At 43.7% G+C, this 21,313-nt stretch overlaps 1 long non-coding RNA gene across 1 annotated transcript; it reads left to right on the forward strand.

Annotated features, from left to right (window-relative positions):
• Positions 1-2,661: 2,661 nt before the first annotated feature.
• On the forward strand, positions 2,662-13,568 carry LOC144691055 (uncharacterized). The gene is made up of 3 exons (XR_013579031.1): positions 2,662-2,750; positions 6,743-6,859; positions 13,264-13,568. It is a non-coding gene; the product is annotated as an uncharacterized LOC144691055 (long non-coding RNA).
• The last annotated feature ends 7,745 nt before the right edge of the window (positions 13,569-21,313 follow it).

Raw genomic sequence — 21,313 nt, forward strand, 5'->3', positions numbered from 1 at the left:
CAGAATAGGGCAGGGAGGAGATGATAATCTTTCTATTGCTTTCTCCTGTCTCGGGTGAGACGACAGGTAGTTGACACTGCATCGTTGCTAGCCTTGAGGTGATAGGCCCTCACACCCCCTCCCTTCCCTGTGACACAACCTCTGTCTCATATCACTTTACCCAACCTCCCTGAAGCTACACTGAGATGTGAACAATTAGTCTGTGAAGCTGTGAGGTTTTGGCTACTAAACCCTACTGCTTGATGGTGCAGCAGTAACGATATTTGGCATCAGCCACACACCTGAGCAGGGATTTATCACATCACTCTTTTCAAATTCTTCCATGGCCTCATTCCTTCTCCGTCTCTGGCTCCTCCTCCAGCAATACCACCCTCCAAGATCTCTGCACCCCTCCAATCCTGGCCTCTTGCATGTCCCTGGTTTTAATCGCTCCACCATTGTCAGCCATGCCTTCAGCCATAAGGGCCCAAAGGTCTAAATTTTCCTCCCAAAATCTTGCTGCCACCCTCTCTTCCTTTAAGATGCTCCTTAAAACCTACCTGTTTTGGCCACTTGTCCCAATATTTCCTTATGTAACTCTGTGTCAAAGTTTGATTGTTAATTGCTCCTGTGAAGCATCTTGGGATGTTTTGTTATGTTTAAAGTGCTATATATATGCATGGTTGTTGTTGTATCACTAGGGACCAAGCCATATGCTTCACATCTAAGAAAAAGACATTTCCAATTCACCAGTTGCTTCATGAGTAAAAACACTGTACAAATAAAGGGATTTGAGAAGGTGCCACATCAAAGGTTACTACACAAAGTAAGAGCTCTTGGTGTAGGGACCTAACATATTAGCATGGTTAGAGGATTGGTTAGCTAATGGGAAACAGGGAGTAGGTATAAATGGGTCATTTTTGAGTTGGCAAGATGTAACAAGTGGATTGCTACAGGCATCAGAATTGGGCCTCAACTATTTACAATTTACATCAATGACTTGGAAAATGGGACTGAATGTATGGTTGCTAAATTTGCTGCTGACACAAAGATAGGTAGGAAAGTAAATTGTGGAGAGGAAGTAAGGAGTCTGAAAAGGAATATAGATAGGTTAAATGAGTGGCCAAAAACTTGGCAGGTGGAGTATAACGTGGGAAAATGTGATTTTGTCACCTTTGGCAGGGAGAATAGAAAAAAGCATACTATTTAAACAGGGAGAGATTGCAGAACTCTGAGGTACAGAGGGATCTGGGTGTCCTGGTACATGAATCACCAAAAGTTAGTATACAGGGGCAGCAAGTGTTTAGGGAGGCAAATGGAATGTTGTCATTTATTGCAAGGGGAATGGAATATAAAAGTAGGGATGTGTTGCTCCAGTTGTATAGGGTATTAAATAGTAAGACCACATTTAGCATACTTTGTATAGTTTTGGTCTCCTTATTTAAGAAAGGACACAATTGCATTAGAAGAAGTTCAGGGAAGGTTCACTTGACTGATTTCTGGAATGAGAAGGTTATCCTACAAGGAAAGATTGGGCCTGTAGCCATTGGAGTTTCGAAGAGTGAAAGGTGATCTTATTGAAACATATAAGATCCTGAGGGGGCTTGACAGGGTGGATGCTGAAAGGATGTTTTCCCCCTTGTGGGAGAGACTACAACTAGGGAACACAGTTTAAAAATAAGGGGTCTCCCATTTAAGATGGAGATGAGGAGACTTTTTTTCTCTCAGAGGGTCGTGAGTCTGTGGAACTCTCTTCTCCAGTGAGCTGTGGAGGCTGGGTCATTGAATATTTTTAAGGCTGGATTAGATAGATTCTTGATTGACAAGGGGATCAAAGGGTATAGGGCGTAGGAAGGAAAGCAGAGTTGAGGCCACAGTCAGATCAGCCTTGATCTTATTGAATGGCGAAGCAGGTTTCAGGGGCCAAATTCCCTACTTCCTCTCCTAATTTGTATGTTAATAAAAGTCGATCAGGGTTCCTGGTCCTTGTTAATTTTATACCAATTGTATTTAATTAAATGCAGGTAGAGGGCATTAGTTGGGGTTTTACTTGAGCACATACTAGGGACACTTAATGAAACTGGGGTGTGTTTGAGTTAGGAAGTGTATGCTTGTAATGCTTCGCTCTGTAAATAAATGTAAGATTAAATGAAGATTGGCTCCAGTATCATCCTTCACCAACTGGCTTTCCAGAATCAAACAGTCCTGACCATTGTACTGTGACTCCCACTGGAAAGGTTACCTATGTGAGGCTCAGACCGGGTTCAGCTGTGACTTACTTTAAATCGGGCAGGTCCCGATACTTTTCATGATCAGACAAAGGCCGACCAGTTGAGTGAGGAACTGCGAGTAAAGGAAAACTGGGGACTGTATCCCAGCAAGATCAGCTTCTGGAGAATGAGTTTGGGAGCAGGGGGTTGGAAGGGGTGGAAACAAGGATTTGCTTTATATAAATGGGCATTTTTGTGGTTTTATTCACAATAGAAGCTTGCTTCTGTTTTCTGTGATTAAAAATTTGTTGCATGAGTTCAATTTAATTTCCATATCGCTTGGGAAATTGGACTTACAGAAAGGTTGATGGAAATCAGTTCTTTCTACAAACAATGAATTCAGTTTTGTTTATTTACACTACCTGGTGCACTCATTCCTTTTAAGCCCATTAGCTTTTGCCAAGACTTTTCACTTAATCATGCTCACAGATGAGATTACAAATCAGCGCGTTCCATGTGGCTTATTGGGGCCTCGGAGGGGAGCTGAGGGAAACAGTACTGGTAAGAGTTTGCATAGCAAATACTTTGACAAACTAGCTGCTAAGTTACATTGAGTTTGTGGAGGTGGGCGTTGGTGGGGTGGGGGAGAGGGGTTATATTTATTTTTGACTTTTGTCAAAGTGATCTGAAAATTCAACGGTTGGCAGCCGGCATTAATATAAGTGTTTCCTGGGTGAAGCATGGCCGGTGTACATCACAGTTTATTCAGCACCAGTGCAGTTGTGAACTTCCATTTTGACCAAATCTTTTTTGAGCTGAATGGCTGACTCTAATTCATATAATTAGATAGAATTTGCAGCACAGAAACAGGCCATTCAGCCCAGCAGGTCTGTGCCAGTGTTTCTGCTCCACATGAGCCTCCTCCCAGCACCCTACTTCAACTCATCCTATCACCATACCCTTCTGCAGTATTCCTTTCTCCCTCACCTGTTTACATAGCTTTCCCTTAAATGTATATTTGCCTCAACTACTTCCGCATTCTCACCACTCTCTGGGTGATTTCTCTATTGGGTTCATCAGTGACTATCTTACAATTATGGCTCTAGTTTTGGACGTCTCGACAAGTTGGTGCATTTTCTCTAGATCCACCCAATCGAAGGTTATTAAGGGAACCAAGTCAGGTGGATAGAGTTAAGATACAGATCAGCAATGACATAATTGAATGGTGGAATGGGTTGAATGGCTTCCTCCTGTCCCCATGTTCCTGTTATCACGCTTTACATTCAATAACATTAACTCCTGATCCACTACCCCAGTGGGAAGTTTACCACACACTACCCACCACCAAACTGGACATTGATATTGAGGGACTTTGGCAGAATAAATGAGGAGAAACTATTTCCAGTGGGAGGAAGGCTGGTACAGAGAGGGCACAAGTTTAAAGATATTGGCAAAAGAACCAGAGTTTGGGATGAAAATATTTTATGTCATTATGCAGCGAGCTGTTGTGATCTGGAGTGCACTGCCTGAGAGGGCAGTGGTAGCAGGTCAAATAGTAACTTTCAAAAGGCAAGTGTATGAAAACTTGATTGAGAAAAGAATTGCAGGATTATGGGGGAGCGGGACTTACTGGGGCTCTTTCAAAAAGCTGACAGACCTGATGGGCCAAATGGCCAACCCCTGTGCTGTATGGTTCTATGTGGCTTTGCACAAGGTGCCTCTTGCCTGACCCTGTCCTGTCTGGGATCTCCCGCATTGATTCTGCCCTTCAGTTTGAGGATTTGGAGTCATCCCCTTAATGCCACTAAGTCATCTTAATACCAACCAAAATCAATTTTGCAATTAGGAAACTGGTTAAATGTAGTTGTAGGTAAGGCAGCCTGCAAGATAGAAATAGTGAGCTGATAAATATAAAGTTATTTCTATCTGAAAAAATCCAGCTATTTCTTACTAGATTAACATTAGAATTGGTATCTTCATGACAATCAAACAGAAGAATAACAAAGGATTTATCTCAGATTCCCCCTTTTGCTGATGTAATGTTGCTGATGTCACCTGTATCACAGCTTACCTCATTATATTGTGTGTTGATAAAGACTAAAATATTCTTCACTTAATGGTGATTTAATTTGGGATGTTTTACCGTGCAAAAGGAGCTATTTAAATGTAAGTTGTTATCTCTTTAAGGGCTGACATATCGGGAGGGTTTAAGATTATTGATGGCAAGATGTTATCTTCAAGCTAAAGTCACTGATAGAAGAAACATGTTTCTAATTTGGCAAAGTATATTTGGTACTCAAAGGGTCAATGTCGGGCAATGAGAGTGATGCTGGAAAAGGATTAAAATATTAAAAACACAACAACTGGCTCAATAGCCCGGTCTCCCCTCTGTCTGAGTGGTTAAGCCTTGTGCTAAACCTGGACCTTGGAATAAAAGGCCAGTGCTCATTAATATCACTCAATTTTTTGGTTCAGTATGGCTTGAACACTAGTTCTCTCTTTTAACCCTTCCTAGCTCAAGGGTTTGTGTTTTAACAAGAAAATAATTCTCTACTGCTCTCAGGCTGGTTCCAGAGGCTAAGGTAACCATCTGGGATCTTACCGAAGGCATCACGCTGCATGTGTGAGTTTTTCTAAGAAGAATTGCCAGCCCAGTCCATCATGGGATGTATCACAGCCGAGGCCTATCCTGCCCTTGTGATGTTCACACAGGCAGGTCTTCTGGCTGGGTTGGTGAGGTAGTGAGATTAATCAGAAGAAGGAACTTCAGCTTAAACTCTGAACTTCTTCAGCACTGCCCAGTTGGTCTGAGGGAAGTTTTAGCAAACCTTTCGATCTTCTTGTTGAAGCCAGCTAACTCTCAAAGGCCAGGGATCTTTCTGGCCTCTACAAACTGTTACAGTTGCCCTCAGTAGAGTCAGTTTGTCGAGGCTTGAACAGAATGCTTTTGGTTTAGCGCCTCCATGTGCGTCTTAGATTTACAAAGGAATTTTACTGCTTGTTCAAACCTGACAGTTTCCCAGGGTTTTTTTGCAAGTCGGTGATGAAATCCAGTTTCATACAGCAGTGTCAAGGCCAGGCGAACTTGCAATTAAATTTCTTGATCTAGGCCTGGGTGACTGGAAAAGTGGGGAGGCTGAGGGAAGGAGAGCTGATTGAGGGGACAAGTGGGAGTGTCAACCTTGCGTGCCTCCCAGCAGGCAGGTCATCCATTAGATCGGGTCCCCTGCCAGATCAGTGAACAGAGGAATTATGTAGCGAAAAGGCTTATGTTTATATATTGCCTCTGACTACCTCAGGATATCCCAAATAACTTTACAGCCAATGAAATACTTTTGGGGTGTAGCCACTATCGTAATGTGGGAAATGCAGCAGCCAATTTCCTCACAGCAAGCTCCCACAAATAGCAATGTGATAAATGACCAGATAATCTGTTTTCTGGAGAATTATTGGTTGAGGGATAAATATTGACCAGGACACCAGAGAAAACTCACCACCTCTTCTTCAAAATAGTGTCATAGGATATTTTACATCCACCCTAGAGGGCAGGCGGGGCCTCGGTTTAACACCTTTTCTAAAAGATGGCACATTCCGCAATACAGCGCTCTGTCAGCAGAGCCCTTCCAACAGTACAGCACTCCTGTTGTACTGCCTCTCTGATAGTGCAGAAAATCCCTCACTATTACCTCTCTGACAGTGCAGCACTCCCTCAGCACTGCTCCTCCAACAGGTCAGCGCTCCATCAGTACTGACCTTCCGAAAGTGCAGCGCTCCCTCAGTACTGACCCTCTGACAGTGCAGCATTCCCTCAGTACTGACCCTCTGGCAGTGCAGCACTCCCTCAGTACTGACCCTCTGACAGTGCAGCACTCCCTCAGTACTGACCCTCTGACAGTGCAGCACTCCCTCAGTACTGACCCTCTGACAGTGCAGCGCTCCCTCAGTACTGACCCTCTGACAGTGCAGCGCTCCCTCAGTACTGACCCTCTGACAGTGCAGCGCTCCCTCAGTACTGACCCTCTGACAGTGCAGCGCTCCCTCAGTACTGACCCTCTGACAGTGCAGCGCTCCCTCAGTACTGACCCTCTGACAGTGCAGCGCTCCCTCAGTACTGACCCTCTGACAGTGCAGCGCTCCCTCAGTACTGACCCTCTGACAGTGCAGCACTCCCTCAGTACTGACCCTCTGACAGTGCAGCACTCCCTCAGTACTGACCCTCTGACAGTGCAGCACTCCCTCAGTACTGACCCTCTGACAGTGCAGCACTCCCTCAGTACTGACCCTCTGACAGTGCAGCACTCCCTCACCACTGCACTTAGGGTGTCAGCTTTTATTATGGACTCAGGTCTATGGAGTGGCATTTGAACTCACAACCTAATTAGTTTATTGAAATTGATTAATTTAAATGAGGTAATTTATTGGTGTTTGCTACATCGAGAGCCAGGGCTTATTTGGAATTCAGCAATGTTATTTCCACATTGCCAGGAGAAAGTCTTGATTTGTTTTGTTTTTAAGTCACTAATTCCGCTTTATCTTTCCTCTCTTATTGAAAGTTTCAGAAATAAAAGGAAAGAAGCTCTCAGCGACTTTATCTGATGTGATGCGGGAGCTGAGCGGCTGAAGCTGGGCCAGGTCAGATGGACATCTCCCTGGCGCCACGATGACATCACGTTAGTTTACAATCTGAGATAATTGGCACATCTACTTGGCTGAATGAGAACTGCTGGAAGTCACTTTAATGGACGAATAGTCTCCTGTGTACAGCTGGAGTTAATTGTTTTCTCGGTGCCTGGGCTCTACCTACTCCCTGTCCTTACGTGTACCTGAATTAACCGTACACACACCGGGGCTATACCAACAGTCACTCTTTATTTCCTTCCACTGCACTGGGGTCTGTCCTAGCCTCTTCTTCCTTTCCCTATCAGTTCTTTGTTTTTCAATTTTCTTCCCTTTCTGACTCTTAATGGGCAGTGGTTCGAGTGGGCGTTGACAGTGTGAGTGAATGTGGACAGATATTTAAGCGTGGAAGGAATCGCAGCAGGACCACTGCTGTCCTATCCAATAAGCTGAGACCCTCGAGCTGCTGGGTGATCAGGAGCAGAAGCCCTGCCTGTGTTCTATGTTTTGTTGCCCCCGCCCATCTTTAGCTCAGGAATGGACAAGGCCAATCATCACACTTTGAAATTTGCCCCCAGTGAAATCAGGTAATGCCACATGGATCATGGATTGAAGCTGGGACATTTTGCAATGCAGGGTTCAATAGCACATTGCATTATTTATGTATACTCATGTTTACCAGATTCTATTCATGTAATGTTCACTGGCATTTCCACTCTTGAGGACCAACAATTAAATTCTTCTTTTGTATAAATTTGTTTCTCCTGGAACCCAGTCCAGATCTGATAGAATCATAAAATCAAACTGTGCGGACTAGGCCATTCAGCCCATCGTACCTGTGCCGGTTCTTTTAAAAGAGCTTTCCAATTGGTCCCACTCCTCTACACTTTCCCAACAGCCTTACGATTTTTTTTCCTTTTCCAGTATTTATCCAAGTTCCTCTTGATAGTTATTATTGGACCTGCTTCCACCTCCTGTCAGGCGGTGTGTTCCAGAGCATGGTATCTCGCTGTGTAAAAAAACATTCTCCTCATCTCCATTCTGGTTCCTTATGCCAATTATCTGATGACTTAAAGATCGTAGGTGGCTCTGGACCCACGAATTCCAAAGCTCTCCACCACCAAACTGGTTTTTCTCATCTCGTGTCTGGGTCCGTTGTAGACTAATTGGTGGAGATTGATCACTTTGTCAACAGCTCCATTATCGTTTTATCATGTAACCAGAAGGATTGTGGAAGCTGAGCTAAATCGACCTCGGCCTTTTTCTATCTAGTAATTCCAATCTTTCTAAGGTGCGCGCACCTCCAAAACTCCTTCCATCTCAGGCTGGCCAGGGAACAGTAGAACAGAGTGGCATCTTTCTGTGCAACATGCTCATTAAGAACCTATTTTGCAGATGTGCGCATTTCCTTGATAATGATTACGCTCAGTTATAATCATGTCCATTTGTCCAAAAATATTTCGAATGATCAGGTTTCAAAAGAAATTGGAATTGGATTGAGATTGTCTGACCCAATTTGTATTTATATATCACCTTTAACATAGCAAAATGATCCAATGTGCTTCATAGAAGTGTTACCAATCAAAAAATATTGACAACAAGGCAGAAAAGGAGATATTAGGAAAGGTGAATAAAAGCTTGGATAAAATGGTAGATTTTAAGGAGTGCCTTTATGGAGGAAAGAGAGAGGGAGAGAGACAGGGAGGGGACCTTTTTTTATTCATTCATAAGATGTGGGCTTCACTGGCTATGCCTTTAATTTAATGCCCATCCCTAATTGCCCTTGAGAAGGTGGTGGTGAGCTGCCTTCTTGAACCGCTGCAATCCATGTGGTGTAGGTACATCCACAGTGCTGTTAGGGAGGGAGCTGAAGGCATAGCCACGAATGAAAACTGGCGATGCACAAAAGGCTGAAATTGGAGGAGTGCAGCGGTCCTGGAGTGTTGTTGGGCTGGGGGAGGTGACAACTAAAAGAGCAATTGAGGAGGCTTTCGTTCACGACCTGGAGTAAGCGTTAAACCTTAGCATCATCCGTTCCTTTATAACAACCAATTCATCTCCTTCCTGCTTTGCAACCAAGCCCATGTCCCTCCACTTCCCATAGAATTCGAATTCTGTCCATTTCTTTTTCTGTTTTGAGCTCCCATTCACTGTAGTCAATGATAGTCTGTTTTATACAAATATTTTTTTTAGCAAGAAGGAAAGAGAACTTTCTATTCAATACAATCTTACACCTTTTGTCTGAAAACGATAGGACAACATCTGTTAGTTGGGTTGAAGTAGTAGTAAGACACTGCTTGCTAGGCACCTGCCATTTCATTCTCTTCCCATGTGGATTTTAAAATTCTTTCTAAGGGATGTGAAAGCTACTGGCAAAGCCAGAATTTATTGCCCATCCCTAATTGCTCTTGAGAAGGTGGTGGTGAGCCGCTTTGAACTTCTACATTCCATGTGGCATAGGACACCCACTGTGTTGTTAGGGAGGGAGTTCCAGGATTTTGACCAGCGACAGTGAAGGAACGGCGATAGATTTCCAAGTCAGGATAGTGAGTGGCTTGAAAGGGAACTTGCAGATGGTAATGTTTCCATGCATCTGCTGTCCTTGCCCTTCCAGATGGTAGAGGCTGCAGGTTTGGAAGGTGCTGTCAAAGTAGGCACCTCTATATTGAGGTCAGCCAACTCAGCATGGGTCAAATGGATCAAAACTGCAACCCTACTCATTTACTGGGAAGTGTGATTCATCAACTGAAACGTCGGTTGAACTGGAATTTTTTATTTATTTATTCATTCATGCGATGTGGACGTTGCCAACAAGACAGGCATTTTTTTGTATTTCCTCAAACTGAGTATGCTGCGGGGCCATTTCAGAGGGCAGTTAAGAGTCATCCACGTTGCTGTGGGACTGGAGTCACATGTAGGCCAGACCAGGAAAGGACGGCAGATTTCCTTCCCTAAAGGGGATTTTACAATAGTCAATGATAGTCTCACGGGCCAGGATTTTCTGGCTTCGTTGTGGCAGCATCTGATTCGGCGGCCCAGCCAAAAGCTCATCGACTTTCGGTGGGGCCGGATGATCCTGGTGGTGGGCGGGGCCAGAAAATCCCACCCAATGGCTATTGTTACCGAGACCGGCCTTGTATTCCAGATTTTATTAATTGGTTTTAAATTCCATCAGCTGTCATTTGAACCCGTGCCTCCAAAGCGTTGGCTTGGGCCTTTGGGTCACTAGTCCGTAAGTACATTACCACTACACCACCATCCCCCTCAATTTGAGCCCTACCAGCAACAAAATTTCCCCACCGTTCTGCAGGGTGAAGGGGCCACCGTTTAACTCCAGTCATCATTCGCTGGATGTTATTAAGAGTCTTTCTTTGTTCCTCATGCAAGCTGCAGTTCATTTTCCGTCCCCCTCGGTTCCAGGGATATGGTTTCGATCAGAACAATCTTCAAACCTTGGCTGACTCTGAATTCTTCCAATATTTTTTTCACACCCTCCGGGCAGCTAACATTCCGACCGATGCTCCTCTAATTTGGTGTAGCAGCCCGTGGAATGCCAGCAGGATCCCCCCAGGATTAAACTCCCCGCATGTTTTCTTGCAGAGAAAAGAAAATTGGGAATGTTTCCTGAGTTATTGATGTGAAAGGAGATAGCATCTCACCACCACAAAACACTGCTCAACTTCCTGAAGAGATTTAGTTGAAAGACTACAGCATTCTTTTTAAATAAAGGTAATAAAATGTGATTGGCTTTCTGCCACATTCCAAGGCCAAGTTTATTTAAACTACTTTGCACTTTGTGACGGGATTGGCAACCGCATGTGAGATTTTGGACATCGGAATGTTTTGTATCCAGGTTTACAGAGTGTGTGCTGGAGAAACGGGAGAGACAGGGACGTTGCTGTGTGGGGTGTGTCTAACTATTCTCACTCTCTTCCAATCCCATTTCCACTTGGGTAGGGGCACCCTTGCAACTCCCCAGTGAGCTTCAGTAGGGGCGAGGGAGGAAACTTGTGATGCGATTCTCCCATTAGCTAAGAGAGAATGAGCTGTTAACAAAGTGCAAGGGATACCGGGAGCTGAAAACATGGTTCAAAATTCCAAGCTTCTTGCTTTTACTTCTATCTTAATGCTTTCCTCTGGTTAAAGAACTGAAACAACTTGTATTTATATAGCACCTTTCACAACCTCAGGACATCCCAACTTTCTTCACAACCAATAATGCACTCTTGAAATGTAGTTGTTGTAATGCAGGAGCCAATCTGCACATAGCAAGACCCCAGAAACATGACAATGACCAGATTACCTCTACCATGAGTTAGCTAATGTCAGTTGATGTGGCGTTGGATCAGCAACAATTACTCTCAGCTACCAATGGGAATCGCAAAGTCCACATGCAGATATCATGTGGGGGGGTTGATGGACCTCCATTGTGATATAAACAAATCATCCCTTTGGGTAAGTGCAGCAATTTGTATTTATATAACACCTTTAATGTAGTAAAATGTCCCAAGGCGTTTCCCAGGAACATTACCTAATAAAAAACTTGGTCTACAAGGTGAGACTCTAAAGGAGGAGAGAGGGGCAGAAAGTTTAGGGAGGAAGTTCCAGATTTTAGTGTTAATTGTATATTAATTGTATTTAATTGAAAGTAGGCAGTGTGCATTACCTGGGCATTCACTTGTATCCGTATAAATAAACACAGACTGAAACTGTGGTGGTTGGGTTAGGAGATGTATGCTTATAATACGTAATTCTGTAAATAAATATAGAAATATGTAAAGATTGGTTCCAGTTCTATCCTTCCCCAATTAGCTTACTAGAATATAACACTAGGCAGCTGAAGGCATGGCCTCCAATGATGGAACAATGGAAATTGGGGATCCACAAGAGGCCAGAGTTGAAGAAGCACAGAGGTCTTGGAGAGTTGTAGGGCTGGAGGATGTTACAGAGATGAGGAGGAGGTGAAGCCATGGAGGGATTTGAAAATACAGATGAGAATTTTGAAAACGGACATTGTTCAAGTCATTAACCATCAAAGTACAAAGGATGACTGACTAATGTAGGACTTTACCCCAGTGCCTTCAGTAAAGGACAAGAAGAGAAGGTAATGTGATCCTAATCAGCACTTCAAATAAAGTGAGCCTTTAGTTATGCATTTTTAAAAAAATAAAACAAAGCTGAAATGTAATAATGTGATAGTATCGAGAGAGTTAAAATCAGAGAGGAGAACTAAAGAAAGGAGAAACCTCTTGACAGCTGGCTTACTGTTGGTAAAAATTAACTGAGGAAGCAAGTCTGAAGGGTGTACGTTTTGAAAGCATAATGAATCATTTTCTTTGGTAAATCTGGCAAACATCAAACCTGTTCCTGTGGCCCCTTCATTTGGGTGAACCCTCTGTGACATATCAAATTTAATGAGATTGTACAAAGTCAGAATCTGGGACAGAGGCAGTGCTGTGTGCCTGCAAAGTCCCATAGCACTCAAGAACCAATAGGACTTCTCTCTCTCTCTCTCTCTCTCTCTTTCACTCTCTCTCTCTAAATATATCTGCTCCAGGGAAAAAAACGTCTTTGTCTTTCGGAATTACTGTGGACTGTTCTGCTTTTTGTGGATATATTATTAAGCCTTCCCCTTTCTCCAATGCAAGTGATTGGCAGACTGTAGAGCACCACGGGACATCACTTCCTTACTTCATTTAGGCTCCATACAAGAGTTATTCACATGATCTCACTGACCATGCTCAGAAACCTAATGAGACAAACTTATTCAAATTTTAACCTGGACCAGATCAAAGTCCAAAACCCTACTTATCATTTAAAAAAAAAATCTTTCCTGAAGATACTAGTCTCGTACCGAGTCCCATATCAACCACTGGGCTCACCGACCTATGTTGGCTCGTGGTCAGCCTCCGATTTAAAATTCCCATCATTGTTTTCAAGCCTCTCCATGGTCTTGCCCCTCCTTATCTCTGCACCCTCAACCAGCCCCACAACCCTCCCCAGTTGGTAACGCACTCATCTCTGAGGCAGAAGGTTGTGGGTTCATGTCCATCCCATAGACTTGAACACAAAAATCAAGGTTAATTGTCCGGTGCAGTACCGAGCAAGTGCTGCACTGCTGGAGGTGCCATTGTGATCGCACAACACTATTTCGAAGAAGGGCAGGAGAGTTCTACCCAGTGACCTAGCCAATATTTGTCCCTCAATCAACATTACAAAAACAGATTACCCCGTCATTATTTCATTGCTGTTTATGGGAACTTGCTGTGTGCAAATTGGCTGATGCATGTTCTACCTCACAACAATGACTACACTTCATTGGCTATAAGGAGCTTTGGGACATCTGGTGGTCATGAAAGGTGCTCATTAAACGCAAGTCTTTCTTTCTGACCATGGTATGTGGCCCTTCAGCCCAAGCTGAAACATTTTTTAAGATCTTCTGTTTCATCCCAATCAGGAAATATCCAATACTGAAAAATTCATTGCAACATTCTTTCTGAACAACAGATACTTCTGACTGAAAGCAAGGACTGAAAATGATGACAAACAACACGGAAAAGTCTGGAACTTGTTGCAAGGCCGTAGCTAGATATGACGCAGGCCATCACCCTTGCATCTTGGAAAAGATACATGATTCTAAGCTAATAAACAGGCAACAAACAAACTTTAGATAACTAATCTGTATGAAACAAATGTCAATAATCTAGTTCAGTAAAATTGTTGGGCAGAATTAGTATTTAATGATAAATAAAACAGTTTATGCTATTAGATTGATGTTTACAAATTTCTGCTGGTACTTTAAGGGTGTTTCTAGGAACTTATTATTAATAGCTACACAGAGTTTCCCATACAATAGACCTGTGAGCAAAACCTGGGGGAGTATCACTGCTTGGGAGTGTCATTCCAGCACTAAAGTTAGTGAGTGCACCTACAGGAAAAGGCAGAGTTAACGGTGGTAGATTTATAGGTGATGGCAGATGGATAGGTTTTCAATATGGTGTGTTCAGGATGGGGGGGTAAGTCCCGAAATGGCAAAGAAACAGGGCTTTATGTGAACGAAAACACATGAAAGAGATGTAATTCAGCAAAGAGGAGACACAGAAAAACCCAAGTAATACAGTAATGTACAAAACTGAACTTTGAAAACCACGTCCACAGTGGCCAGGACCTCATTCTCCACTTAAGAGCCTCACTGGGAGCACGTAGGGCAGTTGAAGTGGTGGATTGTGAGAAGGCAAGGGCACAGTATAACTGTTATCCTAGTCTTAGTCCCAGCTTAGTTGGAAACAGATAGGAGGCTAAGTGCATGCCTCTCCCAGCAAGCTTTGTGCCAAGCAGACATTCCACCCTGTCTGGAGATCTAGGAACGTGTCACTCACTTTGATCCATTTGTAGCCATTCCAATGAGGAGGAAAAAGAAAGTCAAAACAAATCAAATTCGACTAACTTCTGGGAATTCGAGGCTTGAGGATGTAACAAGGCATCAGTGAAAAAGGCAAATTGAGTCTTCCCCTATTCCTGCTGAATAAAGTGAAACTTGACACACAGCTGATATTGACAGCAGTTCAAAGCTTACACAAGAACAGAGTGGGGAGAAATTGGACCTCCCCCTGCCTGTGTTTTGGGTGTGAAAAGAGCACTGGGGGAGGGGAATGAATTTTAGATTGTGGTTTCATGCACCTAATCTTCCAATAGGGCAATTTCTCAGTGCCCAGGATGTCTAAAATGGGCGTTCGGCACCTGAAGATGTGAATTGGGGTCCTATAATGCCACGTTTTAGGGCCAGGATCAAAATTCGTTGTCAGCTGAGCAGAGCCTGGGTCATTGGTGGCCTAACCTGTCATTCTGGGAGCTTCCGGCATAAAATGGTAAATAAATATCTCAAAGGCAATAAATTCTTCCTGGGGTGTCTCAGTGAACGGGCAGTAAAACATTGGCTTCACATATACATAAGATAAAAGCCATGGATTCTCTGAAGGAGAGTCATACAGACTCAAAACGTTAACTCTGTTTCTCTCTCCACAGATGCAGTTAGTCCTGCTGAGTTCTCCCAGTATTTTCCATTTTTTGCTTCATATATCTGTTCTATTGAAGAACTGAATATTGAGTTGAGTGTAGTATAACATCAGAAAGAACATAAGAGATAGGAGCAGGGATAGACTGTACAACCCCTCTAGCCTGCTCCACTATTCAATACGATCATGGCTGATCTTCAACCTCGACTCCACTTTCCCGCCCATCCCCATAACCGTTGATTCCTTTAGTGTCCAAAAATCTATCGATCACAACCTTGAATATACTCAACATCTGAGCATCCTCAACCCTCTGGGGTAGAGAATTCCAAAGATTCCCAACCTCCTGCGTGAAGAAACTTCTCTTCATCTCAGTCCCAGATGCCCAACCCCTTATCCTGAGACTATGACCCCTAGAATCTAGACTCTCCAGCCAGTGTAAACAGCTGCTCCCAACCTACTCAGTCAAGCCCTCTAAGAATGTTATACATTTCAGTGAGATTAGCTCTCATCCTTCTAAATCCCAGAGCCTAAAGGCCCATTTTACTCAATCTCTCCTCATGGGACAACCCTGTCAGCACAGGAGTCTATCAAGAGACCTTTGTTGCAGTTATTCTAAGGTAAGTGTATCCTCCTTAGGTATGGAGACTCTGGCAGCAGATGTGATAATGCCCACTCTGCACTAGCACACAAGGTGAATTTATAATCACTCCCCCACCCCCACACCCCCGCCAACAAAGTCTCAATTCTTCCTCACATATAGGTCAGAAAATCTAGGGTGACCCTCCAGTGCAGTTTTGAGGGAGTGCTGCACTGTCAGAAGTGTCATTTTCCAGGCGAGATATCAAACCAAGTCGGTTGGATGTACGAGGTCCTTTGGCACTATTTTGAAGAAGAGCAAAGGGGTTCTTCCCTGCATCCTGGCCAACGTCAATCCTCAACCAATGTCGAAAGCTCTCAAGAGTTGATGCCCGTGTTAAAATAATAGATGGGCGAAATGTTACTGTTACTGGCTGCAGATTTAGTAATTGGTACCTAGGCTACTAAGTTCCAGGCAATACTTCCTGCAGTTGGAAATCAATGTGGTTGATTGATCTGTGGCATGATGATCGATATAGCTCCTTGCTGGCTCCATGTATCTAATGCTGGCTTAATCTCCGTGAGTGCATTGAATTATTTTTGGTTTGAATTTTATTTCACCATGTAGTCGCTGACTCATTCTGACATGTATTGCTATGGGCACTGACTGCCCTCGTAAATCTTGCCTATGCCACTGTCCCTTGTCTCAGCCTTGGCTCAGTGAGTAGACCTCTTGCCTCTGAAGCCATGGCACTATATTGAAGGGGAGCACTGTCCTGGCCAATGTTTATCCCTCAACTAGCATTACTAAAATTTAGATTATCTGGTCATTTATCAAATTACTGTTTGTGGGATCTTGTTGAACAAAAATTGGTTGCCCACTGTGTATCCTACACAGTGACAGTAACTACACTTCAAATATACTTCATTGGCTGTAAAGTTCTTTAAGACATCCTGGGATTGTGAAAGGCAGTATATGCGTGTAAACCCTTTTTGTCTTCTGCGTAAGCCAAAGCAATAAGCTATTCATCTAGGTAAGGAATCACAGTGCAGAAGAGGCCCTTTGGCCCATCGAGTCTGCGCCGACACGTGAGAAACACCTGACCTACCTACCCAATCCCATTTACCAGCACTTGGCCCATAGCCTTGAATGTTATGACGTGCCAAGTGCTCATCCAGGTACTTTTTAAAGGATGTGAGGCAACCTGCCTCCACCACCCTCCCAGGCAGCGCGTTCACAACCTAGTCCAAATCCTGTTCTCAGGTGGCCACCAGCCCTGCAGTTCCCAGTCACTGGATATTTATCAGGGTAAAAAGAATTTAACCTAGCTAACCCCAAAGCCAGCAGGGCAGTTTGGAAACACTTCTTTATGCAAAGGATGGTAGAAGTGTGAAACTCACTATCACAAAAAAAGCTATAGATGTGAACTCAATAATATAAATCTGAGATCTATAGATTGTTACCAGCCAAGGATATGGAACCAAAGCGTGTTAATGCAGTTAATATGCAGATCAGCCATGATCTAGTTGAATGGCAGAATAGGCTTGAGGGGCTGAATGGTCTCACTCTGCCCCCATGTTCTTGGTTTTTCCCTCCACCCAGTAGGCTATCTTGGGCCATCCTCCCATTCCTGGGGCTGAGATTAGCCAACTGATCATCGACCCCCATCCTAACCCAATGGCCTGGGTAGTTCACTTCAGAACTGGGCAGTGTATTTACCAACTGAGGCATTAGCGAGTCATGGCTTTCTGTTTACTCTGAACGTCATGTTTTTGTAGAACTGTTTTTTTCCAGATTACACTTTGATTTGCTCTTGGACTGGAAGGGTATTTTTTCTGGACAGAGTTATGGAACTTCCTGCCTTTATTCAATATCCTCATAAACCGAACTTAACCTTATTATCACCCAACGAGCACTTTTCAGACTGGATGGGGATCAGGAGAAGGAATCCCCCCTGATTCTCCCCCTCCCTACAGCAAATGCATTGAGACTGAATGTGGCAGCCTCACTGCTCCCATCATTGAAATCACCTGGGGAAAGGTTTGCAATATTACTTAGCCCCATTTTAACAACCTCAGGATATCTCAAAACCCTTTGCAGCTAATGAACTATTGTTGAAGTGTAGTCACTGTTGTAATGTAGGGAACAGCAGCCAATTTGCATCTAAAAGGGCAGATGGGATTCAGTTTAATGTCTCCCACCGCGGGTATCAGTTTCCCACTTAAGCGTCAATTGGCAGCGGGGCAGGAAGGCTGTCCATAGACTTAATCAAGGTGGAGATGGGAAGGTGATGGGGTCCCTACCTGTCACTCTTTCACCTGATTAAATGCCCCCACCAAACTAGCTGGGAGTGGGGGGGGAGGGCATTAAATTCAGCCCAGTATATAAACTAGTCACTCTGTAATTTTGCCCTCCCACCCGTGGGGGCACTGTGGAACCTCCATTGTCTATTATCCCAGCTGTACAGCAGATTCCAAGGGCGGAACCTTATGGCCCCATTGTGGCGGGGGCAGGGCTGGTAAATGGGGCCAATGTAGTTCAATGTCTATTGACTTCGGCAACACCGGAAAATCCCGCCGGCCGGAGGGGCTGTAAAATTCCACCCCATATTTGACTGGGGCAGCAGTTCAGTGCTGGCATTTCCTGTCATGGTGATGAGCTATTTAAAGCACAGAGTTATTACTTTTTGATTCTCGGTTGGTGTTCATGTGGCTGGGAATGGAGTTGCTACAGTTGGTCCCTAGGTTCCTCAGGATGGGAAGGGGAAACAGTGACCTGGGATTTCCGGTCCTGGGATGATTGTAAAATACACATTTTGTGGATGTTGGCTGAAAATGGAATAATAGAAATTTATAGCAAAGGAGGCCATTCAGCCCATTTTTCCTGTGCTGGGTCTTTGAAAGAGTAGTTGTGCTTAGTCCCACACACCCACATGTTCCGTCTGTTACCCTTTAAGTTTCTTATCTTCAAATTCACTTTAAAATTATCGATGGAATAGTCTTTCAGGTAGGAGCATTCCAGACCCTCTCAGCACACTGAGTGAAAAAAATTCTCATCATCTCCCCTCTAGATCTTTTGCCAATGATTTTCAATCTATGACCTCTACCTATTGATCCATTTTCCAGACAGAATTGATTTTTTCTCTCTACTCTATCAAAACCTCTCATCATCTTGCAAACCTATACGAGGTCGCCCTTGTTTTAAAGAGAACATTCTAAATCTTTCCAACCTCTTTTCAAACAAAAGGCCCTCAACCCTGGTAACCAGGGAGACCAGCTCTTATGAAATAAATAAGGGATACTTTGATTGTGGGACTAGGGGGGATATGATGTGGCCGGGTGGGCAATTGCTGGTGACCAATTGAACGGGAGGTGGCGGGGGTGGGTGATCATAAGAGCCTGGGGAGGAGTTGGGGGGTTGGTGGGTGCAAGTTGAAAGCAACTAAAACTTACAAATTCTCTTGTAGGGTCACAACATTATCACCTCTCTGCTGGCCAACTCACAGACTAGCAGTCCCACTCAAATCACTCAGCTGAGACTCCCGGTCTCAGTCTCCCACAGGCTGTCCCAGAAACATGGGATAAAAGGCATCCCAGGATAAGGGTCGCAGGATAAACAGTCAAAATAAGAGACAATTCCTTAAAATTCAAGGCTACGGGTCACTCTGCTAGTAACGTTCTCAGTTCAATAAATTTGTCTCTGCTGTGATTTCATCCTTTCTTGTAGAGAAATCTTTCCTGGTCAAATAGCTCACTGATGCTCACCACTTACACTCATTCACGAAGAGTGACAAACAAGGTAAGATACCAGAAGGCTAGTGGTAAAGATGGTAGGGGGGAAATCATTGGAGCAGGGGCAACAGATGCTGTGGTACGCCTGCCACTATCAGCTAAGCATCTCATCAGCCTCAGTACCCCTCCCAGTAACTGAATGGGAGTTGGGTTTCAGACTCTAAGCTCCGGTGATATAGACATTGCAGCCTAGTTTTGGAGGAAGTCTGAACAGTGCAGGAATACGATTTGATGTTATCATTTAGAAAAACAAACATTAATTTATTTAAATGTATTCTTGTTATATAAATATCATTATACCTCTGATGATGGGGAACAGTTTTGTAAAATGTTTTTTTTATCATTTGTCTCATTTGCATAATTCATTCAGGTATATTAGGAACTAATTTCATACTTCATTCTCTCCACAGGACTGCCTCAGTTAAAATCCTGTAAACAGCAGAATTTTAATAACTTGTCATACAGTTGACAGGTGTAAATACAGAAGTATTTTAAATCTGTTGATTCAGGCAGGAAATGAGGCAAGGGTTGCATGAGCGGAAGTCTTCATATTAGCTGTGACTGGATTTATTGGTGTTTAACATTAATTCCATACATGCAGTATAGCGCCTTTAATGTACATTGTCCCACGATACTTCACAGGAGTGTTGTCAAACCTGACGCTCAGACACATAAACCCAACAGCCCTTAGAGATCTCTGTGCTCCTCCAGTCCAGGTTTCCTTTGCATCCTCTGTTTCTGCTGCGCCACCATTGGTGGACATGCCTTCAGCTGCCTAAGCTCTGGAATTCCCTCCCTACACCTCTCCACTTCTCTACCTCTCCACCTCTCTCCACCCCTCTCTCCTCCTTTAAGAGAATTGGTAACCCAGGGGGGACAGATTTAATTTAATTGGCCAAAGAACCAGAGGGGAGAGGAGGAGAATTAATTTTTATGGATTGAATCGGTGTGATCTGGAGTGCACTCCCTGAAGGGGCAGTGGTAGCAGATTCAAAGCAACTTTTTAAAAGGAGAAACACATCTTTCAAGGACCCAACACAGGCACAATGGGCCAAATGGTTTGCTGATGTCCTGTATGATTCTATGAATTGTACACATCACCTGCAAATAACAAAAAAAAAAAACCATTTTTCCTCCTCACCCTATCTTATTTCCCTTAGTTGAGAGAGTGTTGCAGACAAGGGCTGCACCACTTCTCCCTATGAGCAGTAAATGTCACTACTTCATCAGCCCTCTAGGAGGCAGACTTGAGCATTGCTGTCTGTTGAGTTCGTTTTGCTGGTTTTATTCCTGGTTCCCAAGACCATTAAAAAAAAACGAACCAAGCACTAAGGTTTTATTTTTAGTTGGGTAGAATTGAAAAGTAGGGACATTCTGTTTAAACCTGTATTGAAGCTTGGTTAAACCACACTTGAAATACTGTAAGTAGTTCTGGTCGCTATATTGCAAAAATGATATGGAGGCACTGGAGAGGCTGCAGAAAAGACTTACAAGAAAGATATCAGAACTCTGACGTTATATCTGTCAGGAAAAGATGAACATACTGGGTTACTAGTCCAGTGACATTACCCCTATGCCATCATCTTCCCCCGCTGTCTATTCTAGAAAAACCTTTCATAATTTTAAAGACCTCTATTGGATCTATACTCAACCCAGAGGCCTCGGCGAATGCCCTGGGGACTGGGTTCAAATCCCATCGTGGCAGCTGGTGGAATTTAAATTCAATTAATAAAACCTGGAATTGGAAGCTAGTCTCAGTAATGGTGACGATGAAACTACCATCAATTATTGTAAAAACCCATCTGGCTCAGTAAGGAAATCTGCCGTCTGGCCTACAGGTGACCCCGGACCCACAGCAAAATGTGGTTGACTTTTAACTAGCCTCTGAAATGGCCCAGCAAGACACTGAGTGTGCGGCAATACAACAAATACTGCTTTTGCTGGCAATGCCCACATCCCATGAAAGTCGGCATGAATTGGTTAGGCTGAATGGCCTGTTTCTATGCCGTATATTCGATTTAACCCATGGAAATGCCAATGTGTCATCTGGTTGTTATTAGCTCTTCACAAAGAATGGCACATTAACACAGGGAGCATTGATCAAACATGCCAAAGAAAAGAGGC

The sequence above is a fragment of the Cetorhinus maximus genome, chromosome 2 (genome assembly GCF_964194155.1).
Source record: "Cetorhinus maximus chromosome 2, sCetMax3.hap1.1, whole genome shotgun sequence".
Taxonomy (NCBI): Eukaryota; Metazoa; Chordata; class Chondrichthyes; order Lamniformes; family Cetorhinidae; genus Cetorhinus; species Cetorhinus maximus.